Genomic DNA, 7,870 nt, shown 5'->3' with positions numbered 1-7,870 from the left:
CACGGAATGACTCAGACATTGTGTGTTTGTGTGTGTGTGTTGTGTGTGTGTGTGTGTGTGACTGTGTGTGTGTGTGTGTGTGTGTGTGTGTGTGTGTGTGTGTGTGTGTGTGTGTGTGTGTGTGTGTGTGTGTGTGTGTGTGTGTGTGTGTGTGTGTGTGTGTGTGTGTGTGACAATTCACTGGACTGCAAAAAAAATAACATGTGAAACGTTCGTATTTGTCAGACGTTCATGTCAACATTAAGACCATTTATTAGAATGATCTAAATGACCCTTAGATGTCTAAAATACGTCTAAGGGCTAGGCTAAAACGGGGTTATAATTGGTCTAACAGTGAAAGTTTTTAGCGGTCTAGGCTTAGCCTAGACGTTGATTAGCTGTTTTTTAAGCGTCTAATTATAGACTATAATATAGACGTCTATAAAATAGCCGACTATGGCTCAGTGGGTAGTGTGGCTTTGCAGCTCCAGACACACACACACACACACACACACACACACACACACACACACACACACACACACACACACACACACACACACACATACACACACGCATGTTTTCTGAGAACACACGCACACGCACGCACGCACGCACGCACACACGCACGCACGCGCACACGCGCACACACACACACACACACACACACACACACGCACACACACACGCACACACACACACACCTTTTTATATCTAAATGCATCAACACATTGTTAATGCATTACGTGAGTTTAGACAGTATAATTGTTCATAAACATTTCTGTTGTGCTGAGTCATCCATGTAGACTAACAGTAGGCCTACATGTGAGGACAGCAACTTCTCACTCCTCTGCTCGCCACCTTCTTCTAAGTCATGTGACTTCCTGTCAATGCCCCTGCGCGTGCGTGCGTGCGTGCGTGCGTGCGTGCGTGCGTGCGTGTAACATAATATTTCTCATGGTCTCTAGGACAACAGCATTGTTGTTGTTTTTTTCTCTCCAGTTTGTCACCACAGATTTCCAGATAACACCAGTTGTTTACCTGTTCTCAGCCTCTTCTCATAAAACATGTGACTTATTGTTAAAGGGGGGAAAACTGTTCTATTGAAACGCAAATGCAGAATATAAACAATTAAATTGCTCATTAGAATGTGTCTAAATGAGCTTGATGGTATTCTATTGTATGAATATCAAATTAAACACAAACAATGACAATACTAGTGACTATTGTCAATGTTTGGTTTGTGTCACATCTAAATATTTAATTATCTGCAGCTGTCTTTATCCTGATACTGTATGTCAGAGGAGTCCATTGGGTCCATTCCTGTCTGGTCACATACTGTACATAAACAGAAATCGGCTGCATTGAGAGGGCTTTCAGACTGAATAATGGAGTGAAATGAAAATTCAGGCTGAGTGTCAGGCTAGTACATAACAGGTCTGTAGAAGAATTCAGCAACATAAACAAACACCAGGGTGCTGATATCTGTCTGTGTGTCTGTCTGTCTGTCTGTCTGTCTGAATGTGGGATTGTTGAAAGGAAGTCATGTGTTTTCTGAGAACCATTGTTGTGTGTTGGGTCTATCTTTTCCGGACACGTGCGTGCGTGCGTGCGTGCGTGCGTGCGTGCGTGCGTGCGTGCGTGCGTGCGTGCGTGCGTGCGTGCGTGCGTGCGTGCGTGCGTGCGTGCGTGCGTGCGTGCGTGCGTGCGTGCGTGCATGCGTGCATGCGTGCGTATGACATACAGGGTTGTGCACAGACATTTGTGGGGTCAGGGGATTCTTCCTCAGTGATGAGCCGGAACATCTGTCATCTGACTTGACTGAGGCATATGGAACAATAAAAGGAACAATAAATTGACTTCTATTTCTGAGTGCGACCCTCCTCTTTATGATTTGGGGTTCAGGGTTCAAACAAAAGAAGGGGGACTCACCCCACCGACACTACAAACCCCACCCTGATGTATCCACTCCACTGCCATCATAATATTCATAACAAGAACATTTTTATGAAGATACCAGAATTAACATGTTTTCATTAAAGTAATGGAGTCAGTCAGTGTTCCTCCTTTCCTCCCCTCGGCTCTCTCCCTCCTTCTCCCTGGCCCTCTCTCTCTTTCTCCCTCCTATTCGCATTCCCTCCCTCTCTCTCTCTCTCCCTCCCTCCCGCTCTCTCTTTCTCCCTCCCATTCGCTCGCTCCCTCCCTCTCTCACTTCCTCTCCCTCTCTCTGTTTCTCACTCTCTCTCTCTCTCTCTCTCTCTCTCTCTCTCTCTCTCTCTCTCTCTCTCTCTCTCTCTCTCTCTCTCTCTCTCTCTCTCTCTCTCTCTCTCTCTCTCTAAACCGTGTCATTCCTGCGATGAAACACCGGTGCTCTGCTGACCCCAAACGTACTTCCTCCTTTGATTGTGTGAGTCACTCACTATTCATACTCACTGACAGTATATCTGTATGTAAATATGAGTAGACTGACCACTCTCTTTATAAAATAAACACAAGGGTTACAAGTCATTTCAGTTCACACAATAAAAGGTCATATACTGTAAATCGCTAGTCCAGGCAAGTCAGTTTTATTGTTTATGGATGTGTAAAAGTGTGATGTAATGGAATAAAGTGTAAAAGCAACTCAAACATCATGACCCAAACACAACCAAACTAAATCCCACATCAGACTGAAACAGCCTGGTCTTAAATACCTCTGGTAGACTGGCCAGGTGCTCATTAGCTTGTTCATTAGCTCCACCCACCAGGGACCTGGTATAGCACAGACAAGAGAACACGTACACTCACACACGCCGCACAGCAGGCCCTGTTATAGCAGGAGGGGTGTCTCATATCTAAATAAATAAAGCACTCATAAAGCACTTTAACCCATTTAGACCCGCTGCCACCTATAAGTTGTTATACCTTTGAATCTGGGAGCCACCTCTGTGTCTCATTAGTTGTTGCTATAGGCCTACATCTTGGAGGCAAACCTCTCTGGTAACAAAAACGCCGAAAAAGTGATAAAAAATGTCAACCAAACAACACGCTATTTGTGGAGGATTGATCGTCTAGTCAGTAAGAATACTCTGAAGATTCTTGCAGGGGCCCTCATTCAAGGTCATTATGATTATGCATGCACTTCATGGTATCACAACACCTCCAAGGCCTTAAAAACAAGGCTCCAAACATCCCAAAACAAACTTGTAAGGCTACTTCTTGGCCTCAATCACAAAACCCATCTAACCCCTGCTCATTTTGCTAGGATTGGATGGCTTAGGGTTGAGGACAGAGTACAGCAACTTGCTATGGGCCTGGTCTTCAAGATACACCACAACATTGGGATCCCCCTGTATTTGTCAAAATACTTCCAAAATGTTAATGAAGTCCATGATCATAACACCAGAGGCAGCTCCACAAATCATGTTCAACCCAGATTTGGCTCAACTAAGGGAATTAACTCGTTCTCATGCTATTCATCAAAAATGTGGAATGCCCTACCAAAAGGTGTAAAGGAGTGTAAAACCCTACTCACTTTCAAAACTGCCCTAAAGATACACCTTCAGGAGGCTGCAATTCGAAAATGGCCCCTGTCTAAGTCTTAACCTACCCCCCCCCCCTCTTTCATTTTCTTCTTTTGTACATATCTTTTTCTCTCTTCATACCAGTAGCCTGTAAGCTGATTCTATGACATTCTGTATAGTAGTGTGTATATCTGTCTGTCTCTTATATGTCATCATGATTTGTGTGCATGGGGTTCTCATCTTAAACAAGCTGCGTGCTTAATGAGTCTTCCAGTTTAGTAGACCTTGTATTGTGAATTTGTACTTCCATGTACTGATGTTCTCATGTCTTACTAAATAAAAGTACATCAATCAATCAATCACATATAGCAACATAATTTTGTATAATTTTTTTTTGTAAGAATTTGAACGTTTCAGAAAACGTTTAGAATGCGTTTTTAGAATCGGCCTCAGGTCTAAATGGAAACAAGGGACACAAATACAGACAAACAAAGAAATGAGAAGAACAGTGACAGCTGACACTTCAACAGAGTGACAACGTTGGGCTGTACAGGCCGAATGTTTGATCCCTTCATTGAGGGGCTCATTTTACTCTGTTATGCTGTGGGGGACATTTTCCTGGCATGGTTTGGGTTATTACAAATCAATACAAAGTTATTTTGAGTGATCACCTTTATCCTATGATGACACATTTCTATCCTGGTGGGAGTGGTCTGAAACCGAACCGTAGCGAATGGAAACAAATCCACGCAGCTTCAGGCTGATAATCAGGCTAGGTGAAATGCATTTCACGGCACGGTTCACTTACGTAGTTATTGTAGTTGAAAAGAGCCACAATAGTAATCTGCTCCTGGATCAAGGCCTCCACCTATCTATACATGTGAGAGCTGAGTGATAAACAATGACTCACTGTCATTATCATTATTGTTTGAAATAACGGCGATGGCGTGTTTGATTGTTCTTGAGTAATTGTTGACACATTCACACACTTATAGGCTTAATGTTGATCTCACTTTCATGCTTGGAATGTGTTCACTTCAGCAGAATGACATTCATCTCTCATTACTGCTGCATGGAGGTGTGATGTAATCACAACACAGAGTTGGTTTGTAATATGAAATGTGATCTGATTATTTTCTATGGGACTGAAACCTGAGGTTATAATAACAGTGTGTGGGACAACATAATGATCAGTTATTCACAAGAATCAGAAACTAATTTAGACTTGAGATGATCTTGGCCGGTGTATTGTTCTATATGGGCATTGAGCAAAGAGTCATTGATTAACCACATCTGGACAAAAACATAGTCCATTATGTATGAGGGGTTTTGTTGTTGTACAGTAGCAGTAAATATAACTCATTTTATAAGGTTTACATGAAATAAGAGCATACTATAGGGCTTCATAGAAAGAATGACCTTACTTTTAATTAATGTGATGTCTTTAACAACTTTTCAAAGAAAATATGAAGAGATCAAAGGATCAAATCACATTTGTTTTATTGTTGTACCTGTTGAACAGAGAGGTACTGTAACTCAAGTGCTCAGAAATATCCAACTGGATCAAAGTGGTTTGAACTGCCATGGGTTTGAAGTTGAACTGGGTGATATCGATGGCCAAAACGCAAAACCTCCTATCTGAAAAATTAACATTGTTGGGAAAATGAAAAAGAAAACTACAAAATGTTGTATCTTTTTTGCACAATGCTATTTTTTTATGATACTCATCACATAATTCACCGTTTCTGGATTTCTCGATTATATTACAATATTATATGTTAATTACACTGATCTCATATTGCAAATGCAGATAGGAGGTTTTTCCCCACTTTTCCTGGATAATTCTGCAGATAGGAGCTTTTGCACTGTGATGTTAAGTGATTGCATAACTAAATAATGATAAATAGTACAGGATGTAAATACATACATTTACAGCTGCAAACAGTTGCATCAGTGGTGTGGTCTAGGTTTGTTTTCTGAGGTATACAATAATCATTCCCTGCACGAGATGCGTGTGGTCGTGGGTATACGCTAGGTCATTTTCAATGGTATGAAATGGTTAGTAGACTGTATACGCTTTTTTCCAAAAACAACAACAATTAGGTGGACTACAAAACAACTGGCCCAGGCACCCCTCGACATAATCCCCCCTATACCCTCAACTCCACCACCTGAAATACCCCCCCACTCCCACAACCCCCATTCCCCCCAACCAGCACAACACACCCCCCAAACCCCACCCATTAGGTGGACTACAAAACAACTGGCCCAGGCACCCCTCGACATAATCCCCCCTATACCTTCAACTCCACCACCTGAAATACCCCCCCCACTCCCACAACCCCCATTCCCCCCAACCAGCACAACACACCCCCCAAACCCCACCCACCCAAACCCTCATGCCCTCCAACTCCCCTAACTCATACAACTGGATCACCAACCTTGTGTCCGTTGTGGATAGTGGAATAGTATGTAAGATCATTGAATGTCTTAAAGAGCCTATAAGCAAGGAGGAAAGACGGATGCCTTGACCCTAGAATCACCACAGCCAGGGATGAGATGAGAGCAGCACACAGGGACTTTGTCGCTGACCAAAAAGGAGAGGGTCTGAGGGAGGAATATAAGCGGAGGAAGGAGGAGCTATATCAAGTGTATGCAACTGGAACAACGGGAGCTGACCCAAAAGATCAGGGACATTAAAGAGGTGCATGTTAACCAGAAACATGGCAAGAGCTGGAAGCTCATCAATGACATTTCTGGCAGAAGCTCTTCTCAGACTTCCAAGATCTGGGGAGAAAGCGCAGAGGAACGAGTTGAAACATGGTACCAGCACTTCAAAACACTCCTAGGAAATCCTCGAAGAAGAGGATGATCCGATGCTCCTGTCTTCCATGACCTTCCCAAACCAGACGGTTCACCATGGATGAGTACCAGAGGGCCAAGGCTACTATCAAGTGAGGCAAGAGCTGCGGGGAAGATGGAGTGACAGCAGAGGTTCTGATGTATGTGCCCATAGACGAGGTGGTGTTGGATTTTATCAAGCACACACGTCTAGCAAGCTGCCAAAGCTGTGGAGCAAAATGATCATCGATCCAGTACCAAAGTCAGGCGAACTCACCAAGGCATTAGCCTGAGCTCACAAGTTGCCAAGACGGCTAACAGGAAGATCCTCAACCGTCTTAGACCCATCTTAGACCCTGTAATGAAAAACTCGGGCAGATACTGGTGCTGAGGAGGATTCTGGAAGGAGTAAGGAGCGGAATCTTTCAGTGGTGATCACCTTCATGACTTCCAAAAGGCTTTTGGCACCATCCACCGGGGGAATCTGATGAACATTCTCCGGGCCTATGGAGTTCCTGAGAAGATGGTTCAGATGATGGAGACAAGCTACTCGAGGCAGTCCAGGACTTCTAATAACCTGGGCCTGGACTGCTTCAATGGAACAGGACCTGCAGGTCCGGGGGGCACTTGACTGGAATGCCTTGCATGGGATGAGGAGAGTGTGGAAATCAGACATGGGAGAAGACCTCAAGAGGCGGCTGTTCGTATAGCTAAAGTGGAGTCAGTACTGCTGTATGGGGCTGAGACATGGACCGTCACAGCACAACAGGAAAGGGCCTTGGATGGAGTCTACACAAGAATGCTATGAATGGCACTAGGAGTCACATGGACGGACCACATCAGAAATGTGGTCCTCTACAGGAACCTACCATGGGTCACAGACAAAGTCAGAGAGAGAAGGATGAGGCAGGGCACTGCGTCAGGGACCCATAACTAGTGGCAAGCAAACTAACACTATGAGAGCCAACCCAGGGCAAAGCCAGGAGAGACAAGAAGTGCACCACCTACGTAGATGCACTTCGGCGTAACAGCTTAGCCAACAATACTGTAGAGCTCAAGACCCTGATGCTAGATAGAAGAGTGTGGAGGGCAGCGATTCAGGAGTCCCAAGTTGGTGTTGGCTAGACCACACTCACACATCGCAAAGACCCTATTCTATATGATCCGGCCTAACTGACCCATGCCCCCCTCAACATAATCCCCCCCATACCCTCTACCCCCAACTCCACCACCTGCAATACTCCCCCACTCCGACAACCCCCCCCCCCCCCAACTGCCAGCCCACACCTCTCCACCTCCATAACTCAAAACCCCATCCCACTTCAGGGGTCCCGAGTTGGTGTTGGGTAGACCACACTCTCGCATCGCAAAGACCCTATCCTGTGTGATCCGGCCTAACTGACCTATGCCCCCCTCACCATAATCCCCCCCATACCCTATACCCCCCAACTCCACCTACTGCAATACTCCCCCACTCCCACACCCCCCCCCCCCCAACTGCCAGCCCACACCTCTCCACCTCCCTAACTCAAAACCCCATCCCACTT

The sequence above is a fragment of the Gymnoscopelus braueri genome (genome assembly GCF_963280865.1).
Source record: "Gymnoscopelus braueri genome assembly, chromosome: 6".
Classification (NCBI taxonomy): Eukaryota; Metazoa; Chordata; class Actinopteri; order Myctophiformes; family Myctophidae; genus Gymnoscopelus; species Gymnoscopelus braueri.
This window is presented reverse-complemented; position numbering follows the sequence as displayed.